The 23,580-nt window shown below is 37.1% G+C and overlaps 1 long non-coding RNA gene across 5 annotated transcripts in view; it reads right to left on the reverse strand.

Annotated features, from left to right (window-relative positions):
• Positions 1-23,580, reverse strand: part of LOC129394953 (uncharacterized) — a 215,865-nt gene that overhangs the window by 96,902 nt on the left and 95,383 nt on the right. For 2 of the 5 annotated variants that reach the window (XR_008622391.2, XR_008622388.2), the window contains one exon: positions 1,073-3,115. The exons of the other annotated variants lie outside the window; for them this stretch is intronic. This is a non-coding gene — a long non-coding RNA (uncharacterized LOC129394953). Of the gene's footprint in view, positions 1-1,072; positions 3,116-23,580 lie in introns of those variants that run through there. 5 annotated transcript variants of the gene reach the window in all.

The raw sequence follows: 23,580 nt of genomic DNA on the forward strand, positions 1-23,580 counted from the left end.
TTGTAAGTATTAATTTTGTTTCTATATTACCAACAACAAAAAATCAGAAAATAAAATAAAATTACTATTTGAATAACATCAACAACTTGTAAAAGACGGAAATAATTCTAAATGATAGGCAAAAACTTGCCACAGAACATATTTAAAAATTGAAAGTAATAAAAATCTCAAATAATTATATGTATTTTAATGGATTGATATACTTAGTATTTTAAGTTATTGTTTCTACCAAAATCTATACATGAATTCAACATCATAATAGATAAAATCCCAGGAGTGTCTAAGAATGTGTGTGTGTGTGTGTGTCTGCGTGTGTATGTGTGTGTGTAAAATTGATTCTAATATTGATTTTTGTTTTTTTTTTTTGAGACAGAGTTTCCCTCTTTGTTGCCCAGGCTGGAGTGCAGTGGTGCAATATTGGCTCACTGCAACCTCTGCCTCCCAGGTTCAAGTGATTCTCCTCCAGAGTAGCTGGGATTACAGGCACCCGCCACCACGGCTGACTAATTTTTGTATTTTTAGTAGAGATGGGGTTTCACCATGTTGGCCAGCCTGGTCTCGAACTCCTGACTTCAGGTGATCCACCCACCTCGGCCTTCCAACGTGCTGGGATTACAGGCGTGAGCCACTGTGCCTGGATGGTTCTAACATTGATTTTTAAACACAAAGAGCAACCAAAGTTGAATGACTTGCACTGTAAGATGACATAATTTAGTATAAATTTATACTAATTAAAATAACATGGTTAATTAAGACAATGTCATTTCTGAACAAAGATTAAAAATAATTGAATGAGACAGAATTGTCCAAAAGCAGATCTACACTCAAATAAGACTCTTTAATGATGACAAAAAAGGCACTACAGACTAATAGATAATTATGAATCTTAGCCCTGTCTCACATCAGACATTAAACCTCATTCAAGGTGGAGGGTGGAGGTAGAAAGTCTCACACAAGATAAAATCATAAAGCTTCCAGCAGATAGTTCAGGAGAAAAATGTCCTGAATTTGGAATAAGGTGACATTTCTTGAATAGGACAGTAAGTTCAAAATATGAAGAAATTATACAATGTTTAAGTTAGAAAATTTTATTCATTAATAGTGATTATTAGCAGGTGAAATGCAGGATATAGAGAGATAGGACACATTTCTCACCTATTTAACACTCAAAAATCTAGTTCCAGTTTATATAGAGCTATTCTCTAAGTAATAAGGAAAAAAATGATAAATCAATCTTAAAAGGGGATTAAAAAGCCTTAAATAGATATTTTACCAAAGAGGGGATCTACATATGCCATAAATATACAAACAAGTTCAAAATCTAATTAGTATCCAGAGGAAATCAAATTCAAAGTTCAATGAGATAGCACTATGCATCTACCAGAATAACTGAAAATGTGAAAAACCCCATAATATGGAATGTTTGAGGTAGCACAGCAACTGAAATTTACACCTGCCATTGGGTACAACAAATTGAGTAACCTCACTGGCATTAATTACAAACCTGAATATAGGCACATCATATGATCCAGTAATTTCATTCCTGCCCAGCAGAAACGTGCACAAAATCATGAACTTAAACACTAGCAACAGCATTACTCATGATAGTCAAATTAATTTTCTTAATAGTAAAACAGATAAGCAATGGTATTAGATATAATGTCATACAATGGATTACTATATAATTAATTTTCTTCAATAGTAAAACATATAAGCAATGATATTATATATAGTATCATACAGTGGATTACTTTACTGCAATAAAAATGAACAAACTATAGGTACACGATGTCTTGCTTGAATCTCATAAACATTGCTATGGTTTGAATGCTTTTTTCCCCACTAAAATTTATGTTGAAACTTAATCCCCAATGCAATGGTATTAAGAGAGGTGGCCTTCAGGAGGTAATTGAGTCATAAGAGGTCTGTCTTCATTAATGACATTAGGTGCATTATAAAAGGGCTTGAAGGAAGGAGTTTACACCTTTTTGTTCCTGTTGTCCCTTTCACTATATAAGGCACAGGATTCCTCCCATCCAGGATAGCAACAAAGTGTCATCTTGAGTGCAGAGAGACTGGGCCATCATCAATTGGTGACTGGATCTTGGACTTCCCAGTCTCCAGACCTCTGAGAAAACAAATTTCTGTTCTTTATAAATTACCCAGTCTCAGGCACTTTGTTAAAGCAGCATGAACAAACCAAAACGAATACAACGGGTAAAAAGGGCAAAAAAAAAAAAAAAAAGAAACTTAATATACAATCCCATTTATATAGAATTCAAAAGCTTCCAAATTAATCTATGATCATAAACTCAACTAATTGGGTTCTGGTGTTTTGGGTCTGGATGGTAGTTTAATGGACATATTTATTTTTGATACAATTTATTAAGCTGGCCAATTTTGATGTATGCATTTATTTTTATATGTATGTATGTGTATTTGAAAAGTCATTTTATCAGTTGATATAGTTTGGATATTTGTCCCCTGAAAATCTCTTGTTGAAATGTGAGCCCCCATGGCCAGGCGCGGGGGTTCACACCTGTAATCCCAGCACTTTGAGAGGCCCAGGCGGGCAGATCACAAGGTCAGGAGATGGAGACAAACCTGGCTAACATGGTGAAACCCCGTCTCTACAAAAAATACAAAAAAATTAGCCGGGAGTGGTGGCGGGCACCTGTAGTCCCAGCTACTCAGGAGGCTGAGGCAGGAGAATGGCGTGAACCCAGGAGGCGGAGCTTGCAGTGAGCCAAGATTGTGCCACTGCACTCCAGCCTGGGCAACAGAGCAAAACTCCGTCTCAAAAAATAAAAAATAAAAAAAAAGAAATGTGAGCCCCCAGTGTTGGAGTGGGTCCTAGTGGGAGGTGTTTGCGTCACAGGGGCGATCCTTCGTGAATGGCTGGACGTCCTCCCTGTAGTTATGAGTGACTTCTCACACTACTCTTAGTTCCCTGAACAGTCAGTTGTTCCTCTCCACACTCTCCACACTCTTGCTCCCTCTGTTGCCATGTGACATGCCAGTTCCCCTTCACTTCTGCCATGAGTAAAATCTTCTTGAGTGCTCCACCAGAAGCCAAGCAGGTGCCAGCAGCATGCTTCTTGTATAGCCTGCAGAACTGAGAGCCAGATAAACCTCTTTGCTTCACAGATTACTCAGTCCCAGATATTCTTTATAGCCATGCAAAACAGACAATCACATCAGTATTCAAAACATTCACTAGCTACCTTGCTTATAATTCTATCATAATTATGTATTTTATAGTTTCATTTTCCTTGATCTTTATATTTTCTTTTCTCACCAAAAGTGGTATTAAATTTTCATTAAATTTAAAAACAGTTTAAAATTATAATATTAAAAACTTATATGTTAAGAAAGACACATTTTTCAAATTTTCAATTTTTTTTTCTCCAATGCATGGGTAAAACATTCAGCTTACATATGGGGGCATCTCTCCGAGAACTTAGAATTTCAGAGTATCAGGTAGTAAAATGTTGAAAAGTTTTGAACATAATCTGCTAATTTAACTGATAAGGGAATGGTAGCCAAAATATCAAAGTGAGTCAAACACAGTTATATAATTAATACATGGCAAGACTCAAATTTGCTTTTCTGACCATAAGTTCAATATTTTGTTCTTTGGTATTGTTTAATGCTTCCTAGAAACTTTCTTCAGATAGAAGGTATTTCTTTGATCTCCCATTTCTAAACTTGCTGCTTGTTGTACCTTAAGATGTGATCTTCACTGGTTATAAAATTTCAGAAAGAAAAGTGCTTTGTCACTGAGGGTAAGCTTAAATGTAAGACTTGCATCTTTTCTCCATGTTTTCCAACAGGGATATACCAAGTCCAGAGGAGAATAATCAGTAAAAATGATTTTCTGTACAAATACAAAATGTAAGATTATATCAGAATATCAAATAACAAAAATAAAATTACTAACCATGTTTTCCGTGGAGACTGTAGAAGGAAATAATGCATTTTCTGATCATTGTATCTAAATTTATAATACGGTGATATTGTTTTTTGTGCTACTGATATATGTTTTAAATATATAAATCAGACAATATTAAGAACATTCTAAAACTATTTACTAAGGCATCACTATGGTGAATATTTTTGTAAAGTAAAAACTCTTGTAACAGGAATAATCTTTCCTTAGTTCATCTGCTCGCATGTCTAGTTTTCTGAAATTTAATTTTATAAAACTGAAGAACAGTGGAAAAAAGATCTGAACAGATATCTCACCAAATAAGAAATCCAGATGGCAAATAAGCATATGAAAACATGATGAACATCATATGTCACTGGAATTTGCAAAGTAAAACAACCATGAGATAAAATGACACATCCATTAGAATGGTTGAAATTCAAAACACTGACAACACAAACTATTGCCAAGGATAGGATGTAACTGAACTCCCATTCATTTATGGTCAGAATGAAAAAGTATACAACCACATTGAAAGACAGTTGGGCAGTTTCTTAGAAAGCTAAGCACCATCTTCTTGGTAAATATCCAGCAATAAAACTCCTAAGAATTTATCCAAATGTGTTAAACACTTATGTCCACTCAAAAATCTACACATGGATGATCATAGCAGCTTTATTCTTAATTGCAAAAAAATGAAAGCAACAAAGATGTTCTTAAATAGCTGAATGGATAAACAAACTGTGGTACATCTATACAATAGAATATTATTCAGTGATAAAAAAGAAGTGAGCTGGCCGGGTGCAGTGGTTTATGTCTGTAACCCCAGCACTTTGGGAGGCCAAGGGGAATGGATCATCAGAGGTCAGGAGTTCAAGACCAGCCTGGCCAACATAGTGAAACCCTGTCTCTACTAAAAATACAAAAATATTAGCCAGGTGTGATAGCGGGCACCTGTAATCCCAACTACTTGGGAGGCCGAGGCCAGAGAATTGCTTGAACCCAGGAGGTGGTGGTTGCAGTGAACCAAGATTGTGCTACTGCACTCTAGCCTGGGTGACAGAGTGAGGCTCCATCTCAAAAAAGATAAAATAAAATAAAAAAGAGCTCTCAAGCCAGAAAAAGAGCTGGAAAAAAATGAATATTGTTAAGTGAAGAAGCCAGTTTGAAAAGTCTACATAATGTATGATTCCAAGTATATGACATTCTGGAAAAGGCAAAACTGCATAGACAGTAAAGAAATCAGTAGATTTTTTGCACAGTGACACTTTTCTATATGAAATATATATATATATATATATATATATATATATATATATGACATTATGCACTTGGGAAAACCCATAGAACGGTATAGCACAAAGAGTAAACCCTAATGTAAACTATGGGTGTTAGTTAACACTAATGTAATGCTATGTATTAAACTGTATCTTCTGTCATTCATATGTTAAGGCCCTAACACCAAATGTGATGTTATTTGAAGATAGGGTCTTTAGGTAGGCTTTTAGGAGGTTATTAAGGTTAAATGAGGCCAGAAGGGTAGGGTCCTAAGCCTGTTGGATTGGTGACCTTATAAGAAGAAGTTCTCTTTCTGTTCCTCTCTCTCATTCTCTCTACACACACACACACACACACACACACACACACACACACAGAGGCATACACCTTATGATAACTCTCCCCCTCCCCACAGACACACACACACAGACACACACACACACACACAGGCATACGCCTTAGAATAAGACTCTCCGTCTCTCTGTCTCTGTCTCTCTCTCTCTCTCTCTTTCTTTCTTTCCATGAGCATACCTCAAGACATGTGAACACACAGTGAAAAGACCACCATCTTCAAGCCAGGAAGACACCCACTACCAAAATCAAGTCATATTGGCACCCTGATTTTTGAAACTTCCGGTCTTCAAAACTGAGAGAAGATAAATTTCTGTTTAAGCCACCCAGTTTATGGCAGCCTGAGCTAAGACAGGCATCCATATTGGTTCATCAGTTGTAATAAGTGTAGATCAATGACAGCTATTAATAACAGATGAAATTACAGACCTGGGGAGAGAGAGCATATGGCAGTCTTCTGTACTCTCTTCAATTTTTCTGGAAACCTAAAACGTCTAAGAAATGCAGTCCATGAACTTAAAAAATAAAATAAACAAAGAAATCCCCCACAAACACAAACATGTTTCCATGCCTCCATCAATCACTCCTTTAGCTGCCAAGTTACTTGACAGAGGCAGAAAATTCTTTCAAAGCAAATGTTGAACTAGTTAAGAAGCCACAGATTTAAGCCTTTTTTCCCACCAATTAGATTAGTATGACTTTGGGATATTCATCAAATCTCTTCAGCCTTCAATTTCTTAAACTATAAGTTATGATGTAATGAATTTATTTAAAAAAATACTTATCTTTTTGATCTCACTGTATTTTTACTTTTTGCATTTTTATATGATTAAAGGAATATTTTTAGCTTGGGAGCTACAAGATTAGTTTACCAAAACATAAATAGTAAATTCATCTTTTCAAAGTGATGCAAAATCAGTGCCCTTGTTATTAGGGCTAATTGTTTTGGAATTTGTGATTTTGTGTGTGTGTGTGTGTGTCTGTGTGTGAGAGAGAGAGAGAGGAGAGAGAGATGGAGAATTTTCAAATTTGAGTTGTGAATAAAAAGTTCATAGTTTTAATAATATGTGGTTTTGACAAATTTTAAAATGTGATGAAATGTGAATTATCAAAACTGTAATTACTGAAATGAAATAAAGCCATATTATCTGTTACTAGAAAACTATTTGGTGGTATGAACAGTTATGCTTCTTCTCACTTCTTACTATGAATTCAATGAAATTATTTGCTTTTAAATCATTTTTTATAAAAATAACAGTTGAGATTTAAGGTGAAAAGATATAATAACTATGGGAGAGACTTAAACATTTGTAGTCTGCATCAACATCGACAGATATTATGCATACTACAAGCGAAGTATTTCTCCTCTTTTCATCCATTTTAGTGGTTGTTTAGCATTACATTTATTAACTTCTGACTTGATCAACCTAAAATAATCTGAAAAGACACAAAGTAGTCGTAAAAATATTTTCAGACCCAAATTATATGTGATTTCCACTAGGAATAGCCTATTCCAGCCTTCGAGAATCACTATAGATCATTGTGTTCAGACTTCCTCTTGAGTAAATTTGAAGCTACTACCTCTGTAATTGAAAAATTTTAAGCACGTATTTTAATTACCATTCTGTCATTAGGTACATGTGGTACTATTCCAGATTCAATCATTACATGACTTGCTACTCATGCTGTTGTTGAGCTTATGAAGAGATTAATGTAATAACTTGTCTGTGCTTTCTCTGAATTAATTTAGAATGTGCCTCATTCTCTTCCTTCTGTTTGATTGAAAATTAGCAAGAAACAGTCTAATGCAGTGTTTATAAAAGAGTAGATTTGGGGACTGCTTGCTCTAGATTTATTAAAATGCTTCAGGTTCAGCTGGTTTCAGATGGAGGAGCTAGGAGTCTTCTTTTCAAAAACCCCTCAGTGTTTGTTATGCATAGTAACATTTGGAAATTCTAATTTATAGAAAGAAAAAATTTATGTCATTTTTCTCTTTCCAGATTACCCTTTGAAAAAAGTAGCATATTCAATAATCTGGCATCTGCTTATTCAAGACATATTTAATGAATGTTTTCCATATTTCAGAAATTGCTGCATAAACGTAAAGAAAAATTGCCAGGCACAGTGGCTCACACCTGTAATCCCAACACTTTGCGAGGTTGAGAGAGGAGGAAAACTTGAGTCCAGGTGTTTAAGACAAGCCTGGGCAACATGGTAAGATCCCATCTCCACAAAAAAAACTTAAAATTAGCTGGGCATGGTGGCACCGACCTGTTGTCCCAGCTACTTGGGAGGCTGAGGCAGAAGGATCACTGGAGCCCAGAAGGTTGAGGCTGTGGTGAGCTAAAATTGTGCCACTGTACTCCAAACTGGGCGACAGATAAGAACCTGTAACCTAGTAAATAAATAAGTAAATGAAAAGAATAATTGAATCAGAACACTACCTATGGAAAATTCACAGACGAATACATTCTATAAGTAAACACCAACAGAATGGCTAACTTTCTTTGGCAAACAACAAAAAAGACATTTTTCTAATGCAAGATTAGAATGTAATCCTTGGAAAGGATTTTGATTCAAATATTACCCTTCTTAGAATTTTGTCATATTTGAATCAAAATCCTCTCCAAGGATTACAACATCAGAAATTATTTTAGAATGTTTCAGATACTGTGTATAGCATAGGTTATCTGTCATTCAATCCATAAGATATCAAAATGAAGTAAATAACATTAGTTTTGCTTTCATTTTATAGGTGAGAGTGTGGAGAGGTTAAATGCTCCATTCAATGCTGTACAGCTTGTAAGTTTACTGCCATAATTTGAACCAAGACTGGTTGCTGCTGTCTTTGAGCTATTCTGTCTCCCCACTAAAAAGGCAGAAAACCTCCTGTAAAAAAAGGGAAGACTGTTCTAAAATTTCTAAATTGCATTTAACTACACAGAATCTTTAGGCTCTTCTAGGAATTACGACAAAATGCCAAAGAAAAGTTGGAAATTGTAAATAAACCATGCAGAGCTTAGGGACAGATCGTGAGATAAGTAATAAATTCTTATTTAAAGTCTAATTTTGACACACACTTACCTTATATTCTTCGTATCATCCCCTGCAATCCACCTCACCATTACAAGAGAATGGACTGTCTCTTGCGGAGTCATAATATGAAACTTCCCTATGCTATGGAGCCTCCCAAAGGTCTATTCAGGAAAGGTTGTTATGCTTTTGAAAGCAAGCAAACACATCTTAAGGGAGTATAGAAAGTTTGGCGTTAATGAATTTAGTCACTATTTAAAAATATACATTTTTTTCTTAATCAATTATTTTGGCCAGGCATGGTAAGAAGCATAGCTAAACAGCATTTTGAGCAAAGCAAACAGGGGACCTACCCTGAAGGAGCTTAAATATAGTTAAAGGAGAAAGATAATAAACAAAATAGAGAAAAATAATTGTATTTAGTCTGTTCTTGCACTGCAAATAAAGGCATGTCCCAGACTAGGTAATTCATAAAGGAAAGAGATTTAATTGACTCACAGTTCCACGCAGCTGGAGAGGCCTCACAATCATGGCAGAAGAGCAAGGGACATCTTACATTGTGGGAGAAGGGAGAAGGATGAGGGCCCAGTGAAGGGTGAAGCCCTTTATAAAACCATCAGATCTCATGAGAACTAACTCACTATCACAAGAACAAGATGAGGGAAACCGCCTCCATGATTCAATTATGTCTACTTGTCCTTCCCACCATACTGGGAATTATGGGAACTACAATTCAAGGTGAGATTTGGTTGGGAACACAGAGCCAAACTGTATCAATAATACAAATAAAAACTGAAATAACAAACCAGATGATCCAATAGAGGAACATGGTCGGGAAAAACAAGCGTGGCAGACAGATATAAGCTGAGGCCTGAAGGTAAGAAGAAACCACACAGGCAGGAAGGAATACAAATAACAGACCATGTCAGGAAGAAAACAAACTAAACAAAGTTGATGAGGGTTGGAAAGATCTTGGGCTTTCTAACAATTGGTAGGTGGCAGATTTGCTGTCTTGTAGCATGATCAGGAAATAATGATATAGAATGTAGTTGACATGAACGAAAGGAAAACATTCTTCATTGGAACCTATGATGGTTAGTTTTATGAGTTAACTTGACAAGTACATAGTACCCAGATATTTGGTTAAGCATTATTCTCAATATTTCTGTGAAGGTATTTTTGAAATAAAATTAATATTTAAAGCAGTAGACTTTTTAAGTAAAGTATATTCTCCTTCATAACGTAGGTAGGCCATATTCAATTAGTTGAAAGCCTTAACAGAAAAAGACTGAACTCTGCAGAATAACAGGGAATTCTGTCAGCAAATTGTCTTCAGACTTAAACTTCAACTCTTTCTTGGGTCTGTAGCCTGCAGGCCTAATTTGCAAATTTTGAACTTGCCAGCCTCCACAATCATGTGAGCTAAATTCCTAAAATAAATTTCTCTATCTATTTATCTATCTACATCCTGATGTTTCCGTGTCTCTGAAGAACCTTGACAAATACAAAATCTCTAAAGATAACCTGAAATTTGAATAATAGCAAAGTGCACGTAGATCCTTCCATTGGAAAGAGGTGAGATGGCTCTGGGACATAGTACAGGATCTGGGAGGCAAGTTGACCAAGACTCACAGAAGATGGGACTGATTTTTTTGGACTTTGAGTTACAAAAATGGCTACATTTTTTGAAACTTACTATTTATTTACAATTCTATGATTCATTTCTTTTATGCCTCAATGATATGGTTTAGCTTTTTGTCCCCATCCAAATCTCATCCCCAAATTTAATCCCCACCTGTCGAGGGAGAGACCTGGTGGGAGGGGATTGGATAATGGAATCAGGCTTCCCCCTTGCTGTTCTCATGACAGTGAGGGAATTCTCACAAGATTTGATGGTTTAGAAGTGTGGCACTTTCACCCGCGCTCCTGTTGCTGCCATGTAAGACATGCCTTGCTTCCCCTTCACCTTCTGCCGTGATTGTAAGTTTTCTGAGGCTTCCTCAGCCATGTGGAACTGTAAGTCAATTTTATTAAACCTCTTTTTTAAATAAATTACCTAGTCTTGGACAGTACTTCATAGCAGTGTGAGAACTGACTAATACACTAAATTTTAATACATTATTATTTAAAGTCTAATTTTGACACGTACATCCACATAAAACAGAAAAAAAAGTCTAATTTCTTTTATCACTTAAGACATTAAGAAAAATTTATGCGCTATGTTTACGAAGATAGTACTTGGAAGGAGAAGAGCAGCCCAAAGAGTGTTGATTGTGAAGTATCAAGAAATATATTAGAGCACTGTCCAATAGATAGAGCTGAAAACAGCTGTCTGGATCATAAAGCAAGAGAATAAAAAGTAGGACTGAGATAGCAGATTTTTTTACATATGTGAACATTACCTGAGGATTCCAGAAGTACCTGGAGATGAAGGAATTTCACAAATACTAAGCTACCAGTAGAAAAACTGAATGGTCTCTCAAGCCATCATACTTTGTCATTAGAAGGAAATAAGAGTTCTGGTATCTGATCTAGCAAAGGAGACTAGAAGCTTTCATTTAGTCCTAACAATGAGGGAAAAGCTGTACAAACTAGATCACAATCACAATTTTTAAATACATCACAGAAGTGAGGTCACAGGAAATGACAATTTTCCTGAACAGAAATCCAAAATCAGAAACCTCCATGAGAACCAGTGCTGACACCAGAACTGTAATTGAGGAATTGCTGGAAGCTCCATTTGGACAAATAAAAACTCCACAGGGATGCGGTCGTGGGAGGACCCCACGCTTCTGTGAGTTTACCTCTAGGAGCTCCACCAGAGTCTCAGAGACAGTGCTGGAGAAAAATTCCCTTGTGCTTCCAGGAAGAAGAGGAGAAAAGTAACCATTTTGAAATACACTAGAGCATTCTATTCTTCTTACCAAATCCTGCCCTCGAGAGAAACCGTTTTACCAGAGCCTGTGGGGGACCTTTGACAGAAAAGAAACACACTGTTACTATCAGACTCATCTGCATGAACTTCCAGCAATGATTATAAGCAAGCTTGGGGGCAATGTGAGACTAGAAAATTATCCCCCAGCTGTGAGAATGGCACAAATCTTCACCCGCTGTTCAGACATATTTTTATGCAGAGCAAGAGACTTAATCCACTAGAAGAGGTGCACCAAATCCCCTTGTCCTCCAGGCATAGTTAAAGAGTAAAAAGGTAGAGAAAAAACGGCCTATCACTGGGAGAGAGAAAAGAAAAACTGTTGAAGTCAAGATTCTAAACTGTTACTAATAGAAATGACTAACCACTGGAGGAAGGGAAGAGAATTCTGTGCCATGTAAGCTCTAACATAGACACAAGGCAACATCTGGATGACCTGGGTAGAAAAAGAGATGAATGCTGAGAAAATTTAACCCCAGGTGCACAGGACTTACCTAAGACTGCGGTCAAAGACAATTGAGATATCTCTATATTCCCCACTATCAGCCTAGCAAGCACTGAGTAATAATAAGCAAAAAATAAAGTATTACTATGTGACAGGGCAAGACAATGGATATAAACGTCCTCTGAGGAGAAAACTTACAAGGACACCTTAAACCAGAGGGATAGGAGGGGGGAAGTATGAATAATTTAAAATTATATGCTCTGAAGACATCATCTTAATCACAGAGCAGCACTGGAGAACTTTGAAGCCAGTAGAATGTTAAAGATAACCATGTTAAAATCAAAGCAAAAAGAAAAAAAATAATTTTTAAAAACTCAACTTGAGATAAAATTGTTTCCAATCTCTTCTACCATGTGTGCAAGTACATGTGTGTGCATATGCACACATACCCTTCCCCCCACACACACACAAATGACCTGACAGAAGAGTTATTTCCACATTCGTTCAAATAAATACTATTTACTTCAGTCTCTACCTCATATATCCAAAATGTCCAATATTTCATTAAAAATTTTGAGATGCAGAAAAACAGAATAAAAAATGCTACATATTTGGAAAAATTAGAGCAATCAACAGAATGGATTCTGAATGTACCAAGATGTTGGAACCTTTAGAGAGGCATTTAAAATAACTATGATTAATATATAAAAGACTTAGTGTAAAAGGTTGACAACATGTAGGAAGGCACAGCTATTTTGGCAGAGAGGGAAGCTATAAGAAAGAATTGAATGGAAATAGTATAATTAACATTCATAATATCAACAGTAAATAATTTCCTTGACCATCTCAAAAGTAGACTTGATAGGCCAGGCGCAGTGGCCCACGCCTGTAATCCCAGCACTTTGGGAGGCCGAGGCGGGCAGATCACAAGGTCAGGAGATTGAGACCATCCTGGCTAACACAGTGAAACTCCGTCTCTACTAAAAATACAAAAAATTAGCCAGGCGTGGTGGCGGGCGCCTGTAGTCCCAGCTACTGGGGAGGCTGAGGCAGGAGAATGGCGTGAACCCGGGAGGTGGAGCTTGCAGTGAGCCGAGATTGTGCCACTGCACTCCAGCCTGGGCAACAAAGCGAGACTCTGTCTCAAAAAAAAAAAAAAAGAAAGAAAGAAAAGAAAAAAAAGTAGACTTGATATATATATATATATGTGTGTGTGTGTGTGTGTGTGTGTGTGTGTGTGTAGGCTGAAATTATGCAAACTAAAACACACGAGAAAAATATTGGGGAAAAAAATTTTTAAACTGTGGGACAGTAGTAAACAGTCTAACACCATGTAATTTGGAGCCAAAAGCAGAAAAGAGTAATTAATAAGACACTTGGACAGAAACTCAGTAAGGATACAAAGATCTGACAACAGTAAAAAAAAGAAGAAAATAGAATTAAGAACAGATAGGACTCATAGAAACAAACCGCAACAAAGAGACTTAAATACTGTAATATCAATAATAACATTAAATATAGGGCCTGGTGCAGCGGCTCACTCATGCCTGTAAACCCAGAAATTTGGGAGGCTGAGGCAGGTAGATCACTTGTGGCCAGAAGTTTGAGACCAGCTTGGGCAACATAGTAAGCCCCTGACCCTAAAAGAAAAATTTAAAAAGTAGCTGGGCATTGTAACATGGACCTGTTGTCTTAGCTTCTTGGGAGGCTGAGGTGAGAGGATTGTTTGAGAAGTTTGAGGCTGTGGTGAGTTATGATTGTGCCACTGTACTCTGGCTTGGGCAACAGAGTGAGACCCTGTCTCAAAAAAATAATAAATAAATAAAAATGTTTTACCATCCCAATTAAAATCAGAGTTTGCCAGATTGAATAAACAGTATATCCCAATTAATTAATTAATTAATTAAAATGGTTTACCATCCCAACTAAAATCAGAGTTTGCTGCATATAAAAGAATTCACTTTGGAGTAGAATGGTTGACATCAGATAAAATGGAGGAATAAGAAATTTACAACTTTACTCCTTTATATAAGTAACGGAAACACCGGCCAAATGATTGGAATCATCTTTTTTTCTTTTTTTGAAATCTGGATACTAACCAAAGGCTTGCCGTAAGCTAGGGAGTGCTTATTCAAGGAAAACAGCTGAATGTCAGTAAACATGGTGAGCTGTGCAGTGTTTTAACTTAACCTACTTTTGTCCTCTATTCCCTAGTTCGGCAGTAGCTGTGAAAATAAGAGCTCACATTTCCAATACTAGAGGGAACAGATAGATCTCATTTGCAAATGTTTGTAAACATTTTTTTGACCAGTTTAGTCACCCCTTGGAAGGCCAACTCAAATTCTTAACAATATTTCGCCTTGCTTAGAACCAGGTCAGTGCTAAAGCTGCTTCCAAGGGTATTTGTCAAACACATTTACAGAGTAATGTTTTAGTCACTGCTTCCAGAAATAACGGATAACAATTGAGACAACTAAAGGACTAACAAGATATTCCCAACACACAGAGAGAACTCCTCAGCAAAGACTAGAAGAGTTTTTGATTCCAAGTGTTTAAGGAAATCCTGTCCAAACATTAGCTGATCACTAAGCTAATGGAACAGAGACTTCAGTGACCAGAACAACAAAGAATACAGACTTTACAGAATTAGTTCAGAAGAGTCAATAAACAAATAAGCAAAAACAGCTATATGGACCAACAACAATAGTGAAGCAACAAGCATGTGTCTCATTCCCAGAGTGGCCACAATATAATATTTTAAATTTTCAGTTTTCAAGAGAAAAGAAGTGTGCAAAATAACAAGAAAATATGTCCCATATACAGACGAGTAAAAGCCATCAATAAAAACTATATTTGAGGAAGCCCAGATATAGGAATTTCCAGAAAAATACTTTAAAACAGCTATTTTAAGTATGTCCAAAAAGCTAAAGAAAGTCATCTCTAAAGGAATAAAAGTATGTGAATCATATCTCATCAAATAGGGAATAACAATAAAGATATAGAAATAGTTTAAGTGAACTAAATATAAAGGTTAAACCTTTGAAGTACAATAACTGAAATTAAAAATTCAATAAGAGGTTCAATGGTAGATTTGAGAAGGCGGAGGAAAGAATCAGCAAACTGAAGATAGGACAAACAAGATTATTCAGTCTGAGAGAGAAAATGTAATGAAGAAAATGAACAGAGCCTCAGAGAGTTTGATGGGATACCATTAAGCATATCAACATGCACATAAAGAGAATCCCAGAAGGAAAGGAGAGAGAAAGAAGAAAAAATTATTTACAGAAATTACCCAAACTTTCCATATTTGATGGAAAATATTAACGTTGCCTGCACATCTGGCAAACCTAAACCAGCAGCACACAGAAAGAATTTTACACTATTACCAAATGGGACTTATCACAGAAATGCATACTTGTTTCACCATAGAAAATTCATCAATTTTAAATACATGTTAATAGAATAAAGGAAAAATATTTCAATAGATGCAAAAAAATTTGACAAGATTCAATATGTATTCATATCAAATACACTCAACAAACTAAGATTAGAAGGTAACTTCCTCAATCTGATAAAGGGCATCTGCAAAAAAACCTCACAGATAACATTATAGGTAATGGTGAAATATGGAAAGCTTTTCAGCTAAGATCAAGAACAAGACAGATGTCTGCTGTTGCCCCTTCTATTCAGTATTGTACTACCTGTTCTAGCCAAGTCCAGATTAGAAAGGAAGAAGCAAAATTATTTGTAGATGACATGACCATAAGGAATACACACACACACACACACACACACACACACACATACACACCCCTCACATAAAACTATTAATATTAAAGCTAATAAATGATTTCAGCAAATTTGCAAGATTCAAGATCAACATCCAGAATTAGTTGCATTCCCCTATATGAGCATTGAACAATGTGAAAATAAAATTAAGAAAACAAGTCCATTTATAATAGCATCAAAGGGAATAAAATCCTTAAGAATAAATTAACCAAAAAAAAAGACTTATATACCGAGAGCTATGAAACATTATTTAAATAAATTAAAGATCTAAATAAATGAAAAGATGTTCCAGATTTATGGTTTGGAAAATGATATTGTTAAAGGCACTGTATTTCCCAAGATGATCTAGAGATTTAATACAATCCCTAACAAAGTTCTAACTTCTTTTTCTTTTGCAGATATGGATGAGCTAATTCTAAAATTAATTTGAAAATCCAGCAAACCCTGAATAGCCAAAATAATATTGGGAAAAAAGAGCAAATTTGGAAGAGTCCTACATTTCAATTTTAAAACTTACTATAAAGCTACAGCAGTTAAGGCAGTATAATACTGACATAAGGAATAGAATAGAGAACCTAGAAATAAATTCTCACATCTGTGGTCAATTGATTTTCAATAAAGTTTCCAAGACCATTCAATGTGGAAGGAATAGTCTTATGACTGGATCAATTACACATATATATGCAAATTAAACCCATTTTTTAAAAGATACCTGATACGCTTTGGCTATTTCCCGACCCAAATCTCTTCTTGAATTGTTGCTCCCACAATTCCCACAAGTTATGGGAGAAACCCTGTGAGAGATAATTGAATCATGGAGGTGGTTTTCCTCATACTGTTCTCATGGTAGTGAATAAGTCTCAGGAGATCTGATGGTTTTATAAGAAGTTTCCCCTTTTGCTTGGCCCTCAGTCTTACTGCCACCAAGTAAGACATGGCTTTTGCCTTCCACCATGATCATGAGACCTCCCCAGCCACATGGAACTGTGAGTTCATTAAACCTCTTTTACTTCATGAAGATCCCAGTGTCAGATATGTCTTTATCAGCAGCATGAAAACGAACTAATACAATAAATTGGTACCAGATAATGGGGTGCTGCTTGTAAAGATACCTGAAAATGTGGAAGTGACTTTGGAACTGGGTAACAGGAAGAGGTTGGAACAGTTTTAAGGGCTCAGAAGAAGACTGGAAAATGTGGGAAACTTTGGAACTTCCTAGAGACTTGGAGGGCTCAGAAGACAAAAAGATCTGGGAAAGTTAGGAACTTCCCAGAGACTTGTTGAATGGCTTTGACCAAAACGCTGATTGTGATATGGACAATAAGGTCCAGGCTGAGGTGGTCTCAGATGGAGATGAGAAACTTATTGGGAACTAGAGTAAAGGTCACTCTTGCTATGCAAAGAGACTGGCAGCATTTTGCCCCTGCCCTAGAGATCTGTGGAACTTTGAAACTGAGCGTGATGATTTAGTGTATCTGGTGGAAGAAATTTCTAAGTGTCAAAGCATTTGAGAGGAAGCAGAGCATAAAAGTTTGGAAAATTTGCAGCCTAAAAATGTGATAAAAAAGAAAACCCCATTTTCTGGGGGAAAATTCAAGCCAGCTACAGAAATTTGCATGAGCAACAAGGAGCCAAATGTTAATCACCAAGACAATGGGGAAAATGTCTCCAGGGCATGGCAGAGACCTTTGCAGCAGCCCCTCCCATCACAGGCCAGAGGCCTAGTAGAAAATATGGTTGTGTGGGCTGGGCCCGGGGCCCTGCTGCTATATGCAGCGTAGGCATTTTTGCCCTGCATCCCTCCTGCTGCAACCTTGGCTAACAGGGGTAAAGGTACAGCTCAGGCTGTGGCTGAAGAGGGTGCAAGCCTTAAGCCTTGACAGCTTCCATGTGGTGTTGAGCCTCTGAATGCATAGAAGTCAAGAATTGAGGTTTGGGAAACTCTGCCTAGATTTCAGAGGATGAAATCTCTGAATGGAAATGGCTGGATATCCAGGCATGGAAATGCCTGGATATCCAGGCTGAAGTTTGCTGCAGGGTCAAGGCCCTCATGGAGAACCTCTGCTAGGGCAATGCAGAAGGGAAATGTGGGATTGGAGCCCCCACACAGAGTCCCTATTGGGGCACGACCCAGTGGAGCTGTGAGAAGAGAGCCACTTTTCTCCAGACACCAGAATGGCAGATCCACTGACAGCTTGCACCATGCACCTGGAAAAGCCACAGACACCCAATGCCAGCCAGTGAAAGCATCCAGGAGGGGGCTGTCACCTGCATAGCCACAGGGGCAGAGCTACCCAAGGCCATGGGACCCCAGTTCTTGCATCAGTGTGACCTGGATATGAGGCATGGAATCAAAGGTGATCATTTTGGAGCTTTAAGATTTGACTGCTCTGCTGGATTTCTGACTTGCATGGGGCCTGTAGCCCCTTCATTTTGGTCAGTTTCTCACATTTGAAACAACCGTATTTACCCAATGCCCATACCCCCATTGTATCTAGGAAGTAACAAACTTGCTTTTGATTTTACAGGCTCATAGGCAGAAGGGACTTGCCTGGTCTTAGATGAGACTTTGGACTGCGGACTTTTGAGTTAATGCTGAAATGCATTAAAACTTCGGGGGATTGTTGAGAAGGCATGATTGGTTTTGAAATGTGAGGATGTGAGATTTGGGAGAGAGGGACCAGCAATGGAATGATATGGTTTGGCTGTATCCCCACCTAAATCTCATCTTGAATTATAGTTTTCATAATCCCCACATGTTGTGGGAGGGACCTGGTGAGAGATGATTGAATCATGGTGGCAGCTTCCCCCTTACTGTTCTCATGGTAGTGACTAAGTCTCATGAGATCTGATGGTTTGATAAGGGATTTCCCCTTTTGCTTGGCTCTCATTCTTCCTGCCACCATGTAAAACGTGCCTTTCACCTTCTGCCATTATTGTGAGACCTCTCCTGCCAAGTGAAACTGTGAGTCCATTAAACCTTTTTTTCTCTATAAATTACCCAGTTTTGAGTATGTCTTTATCAGAAGTGTGAAAATGAACTAATACAATACCCAAAATGGAAAACATCTCAACCCATAGCTTGCACCATATAAAAACTTAACTCAAAATGAATGACCTAAAGATACAAGCTAAAACTATAAACTCTTAGAATAAAACATAGGATATAATAAAAATACAAAATAGCAATAATGAAACCTTTGTGACTTAGTTTAGACCATGATTTCTTAGAATTAATACAAATTCATGAATCAGAGAAAAAAATTGATTAATTTGAGTTCATCAAAATTAAAATTTTCTGCTCTTCGAAAAATAGTTAAGAAAATACAAGTTACGCATTTCGTGTACAGAATATGTAATGCATTTTTAAAATTCAACAATAACAATCCAATGTTTAAAAATGGAGAAACATTTTGAGCAGATATTCCAATAAAGAAACTATCCTAATGGCAATAAGTACACAATAAAATGCACAATGCAATTAGTGATATGTAAATTAAAATCACTATAGGAAATCCCTTCACAACTCTTAGAATTAATTGGGGAAAAAAACCTGGCAATACCACATGATGGCACAGATGTTGAGGGTAACTGGAATGCTCATACATTACTGGTAGGAATGCAAAATGGCACAGCCATGTTGAAAAAACAGTTTGGCAGTTTCTTATAATGTAAAAACATGTATATATATATATTCACTATAAAACCCAGTAATCACATTCCTAAGCACTTACCCAAAAGAAAGAACCAAAAACATATATCCACACAATAACCTGTATTTGAATATTCATAGCAGTAATATTTATGATCACCCAACACTGGAAACAGCTTCCTAGGTTCATCAAATTTTTAATGAGTAAGCAAAATGTTATACAGGAATATACAATGGAAGCCTACTCACCAATAAAAAGGAACAAATCATTGATAAACACAAGATGAATGAATCTGTGATATTATACTGTGTGAATAAAAATCTCTCAAAATGTTACCTGATGTATGATTCGCATTAATGTATGAAACATTGTGTGAAATATAAAATTCTAGGAAAAGGTGAAAGTTTGGATGTGATCCAGGGGCTAGGGTTGGGGAAAATGATTCATTACACAGAGACACATATAAACTTTTTGAAGTGATGGAAATCCCCTATATATTGTCTGCATTGGTGATGACACAACTATATGCATTTTTTTTTCAAATTGAGTAGAACAGTATGCCTAAACTAGGTGACTCATATTGTATGTAAATTATGCTTCAGCAAACTTGACTAAAAATAAGTACCACTAAATAATTATTTTCACCACCACCACCACCACCACCGAAACCACAGTAGGTCCTGTGTTACAGGTAGATAGACATGAGCGTGGCAGGGGAGGGCTCTCCCCACCCACTGGAAACGTCGGGTGATGGTTCAGCAATTATTGCATTGCCTCTCTAAAAGTAATGCATTGGCAGCCAGCACCAAGGAGAGGCCATTTCCTGATGGTCCACGCTTGTTAACATTAAAGGGTTAAAGGTAGACACCCACCACTCCCCCGAACACACACACACACACACGCCTCCCCGGAGTACCAACTTCCCGGGCACTCACATTAAGAGACAAAAATGGTGATGTATGATCTTCCGGGTACACTCCACCAGAAAAAGGAAGACAGCCTTAGAATGGCACTCGTGTAACTCCCTAAACACACTGCGGGTGCTTACTTCCCAAGGGTAAGGAGGGCTCTGTGCATGTGGGCAGCCCACCCTAAGCTAAGGGAAGAATCATGGAAAAGAGGAAAACCTCTCCTAAGATCGTGGTTAAACAGGGCACCTGACCTTCTCTCTCTTCTTTTTTAATCTCTTGCTCTTTTTTTTTTTTTTTTTTTTTGAGACGGAGTCTCGCTCTGTCACTCAGGCTGGAGTGCAGTAACCAATCTCGGCTCACTGCAAGCTCCGCCTCCCGGGTTCACGCCATTCTCCTGCCTCAGCCTCCCGAGTAGCTGGGACTACAGGTGCCCACCACCACGCCCAGCTAATTTTTTGTTGTTGTTGTATTTTTAGTAGAGACGGGGTTTCACCGTGTTAGCCAGGATGGTCTCGATCTCCTGACCTCGTGATCTGCCCGCCTCGGCCTCCCAAAGTGCTGGGATTACAGGCGTGAGCCACCGCGCCCGGCTCCCTTTTTTATCTCTTGGACGTTGGTGCCCACTCGGATCTCTTCCAAGCAAACTTTCCTTTCTTTCCTGTTCTAAAGTCTTTTTAATAAACTTCCATTCTTGCTCTGAAACTTGCCTCAGTCTCTTTTTCTGCTTTATGCCCCTCAGGGGAATTCTTTCTTCCGAGGAAGCAAGGGCTGCAGACCCTCACGGACACACCGCAGGTCACTTGGGGTAACTCAGATTCCTGCCAACAGTAACACTTCTTTTGTATTCACCTGTTGTCAAAGTAAGATGTGCTTATTCAAATCTTCACGTTTTTGAGGTTTATGCCCAGGTCAAATAATTTTTTCGAGCTTCTCACCCACGTATCCAACTGCCTACATGTGATTTTACTTTATGTGTCCTATAAGTATTTCAAATTTATGATATTCAAAACAGAAATCATTCTCTCTGCCACCCCTTCCTGAAATGTTTCCCACCCTTTCTTTCTCATCTCATATCACAGAATCAGTTATTCAAACTGGGATTCTGGATACTAGGATTGTTTCCTTTTTCTCCCTTTCTCTGTATTTAATCAGATCCAATCTGTACCTAATACATAGTAGACACTCAAAATATGTTTCTGAATGAATAAATAAAGAATTCTGTTCCTGGGAATAGAACAAATGTTTGAATGGTACTAAAGACAGCCTGTGCTTTCAGAAAAGCATCATGAAACATTAGCTCTGCGTTTAGGAGCAAAACCGTGCAATTAAGATCAGAGTGTGGGGGAAGGGGGTCAAAGTTACTCCGCTGCTGAGATGCACGAGTTAAATACTATTAGAGAAATAAGAATAAATTGATTGAGGCAAAAGTGTCATAAACTCTTCCGTGTTTATCTCCTTAGGTTTTATGCTCTGCATCCTAGGTCTCATTTATAATTCTTATATCTGTCTCTACTTATGAATTCATAACTGCTTTGTTCTCTCAAAGGCACTCCATTTCTCTACATTTTATGCCTGGCTTTGCTAAATCAATTAAGTTCAATTGAATTTAGCTAAATAAGTCACAAAACTAAACCCACAAGACCACACTAACAAAGACATACTGCTGCATTCACTCTCAATGAATATTTAGTAGTATCCATATTTCCTCAATCTGAAAGCTGACCTGATTTATTATCTAAGTCCGTAAATAGAATAAAATTGATTAGACTTAAAATAATAGCCACTATTATCTAAAGGGAAGAAAAATGTAGTAAACCGAAGAGTGGTATTCATGAGTCTGTCCCAGTCACTTGAAAATAAAATTTCAATAGGTGTCCAAGCAGGATGTGACAAGCCTTCCCTGCCTTCCCTCCCCTGTCCTTGTTTCAGCAGAGATCAGTCTGCACTTTGAAGCTGCAAATGGCATGTGAGTTGTTTTCACAAACGCATGATGGATAATGGCTAATGGGTAGTACTGTGGTAACAAAGCACTAAGTTTTGAACAAAATAGCTGTGGGACTTGAGGATATTTTAGTGCTTCTTTTGCTTCACAAATGCACCAAGTTTCCCAGAAGGACTGGCCAATAAAACTGCCAGAACAGGGAAGGTCAAAGCACAAAAGAACTAATAGGATCTCAAGGGAAGAGTGGTACAGCTGGTGGTTATTACCACTCATGCCTAGACCAGGAGGTCTGTTAAAAAAACAGAACTCTTTGCAGCAGGCAGAATAAATAAACTTACTCTACTCCATGTTGATGCTTCTTTCAGTTGATCAAGATGGCATTTTCCATTTTTTAAATTAATGTATTTTTATTGATACATATTAGATGTATATATTTTCAGGGTACATGTCATAATTTTATAATTCATATAACCAAATTGGGGTAGTCGTGATGTCCATCACCTTAAACATTTATCTTTCCTTTCCACTAGGAACATTCAAATTATTCTTTTCTAGCTATTTTGAAATGCACAATTGGTTAATGTTCGCTATAGTCACTACTGATCTATGGGACACCAGGTCTTATTTCTTTTAAGTGTATATTTGTACTCCTTAAGGCTGCACCATTTTCTTCCTTTAGACTGAATTAAAATAGCCATCCTTTCAAACTTTTCTAAACGTTCCCTCAGGGGAGGGCATCTGTAATTTGGGTCATTAATGGCTAAAAAAATCCAAATTAACAAACATTAGATAATGCAGCGGACAATTTAAACTAATTTAAATTATCAGATTATTATTTTATTACAGGCTATGGTCTATATTCATAGATTTCCATGGACAGTTAATAATAATATATTTTAGGGACCTCTTTCTGTAGGTTAGATTTTGCATGGATTAATCTTTTCCTTTGGCTTTGTATTATTACTTTTTCTTATTTAAAAAAAATAAGATACTACTAGCTACTGTGTCTCACACCTGTAGTCCCAGTGCTTTAGGAGGCCAAGATGGGAGCATCACTTGAGGCCAGGAGTTCAAGACCAGCCTAGGCAATATAGCAAGAAACCTGTCTCTATAGAAAACATAAGTAAATAAGTTACTAAGAAAGATCTCTAAGAGAGAAAGAATAAAGTCTGCCAATTAAAGTGATACAATTTCTTATTACTTAAAGCTTTTTATAAAAAAATACACTGATTTTATTAATCAGCCATCATCATTGTACACATATAAAATAGAAATATAATTCAAATTAATTAAAGTATTACTAAAATGCATTACTATT

The sequence above is a fragment of the Pan paniscus genome, chromosome 22 (assembly GCF_029289425.2).
Source record: "Pan paniscus chromosome 22, NHGRI_mPanPan1-v2.0_pri, whole genome shotgun sequence".
NCBI classification, from domain to species: Eukaryota; Metazoa; Chordata; class Mammalia; order Primates; family Hominidae; genus Pan; species Pan paniscus.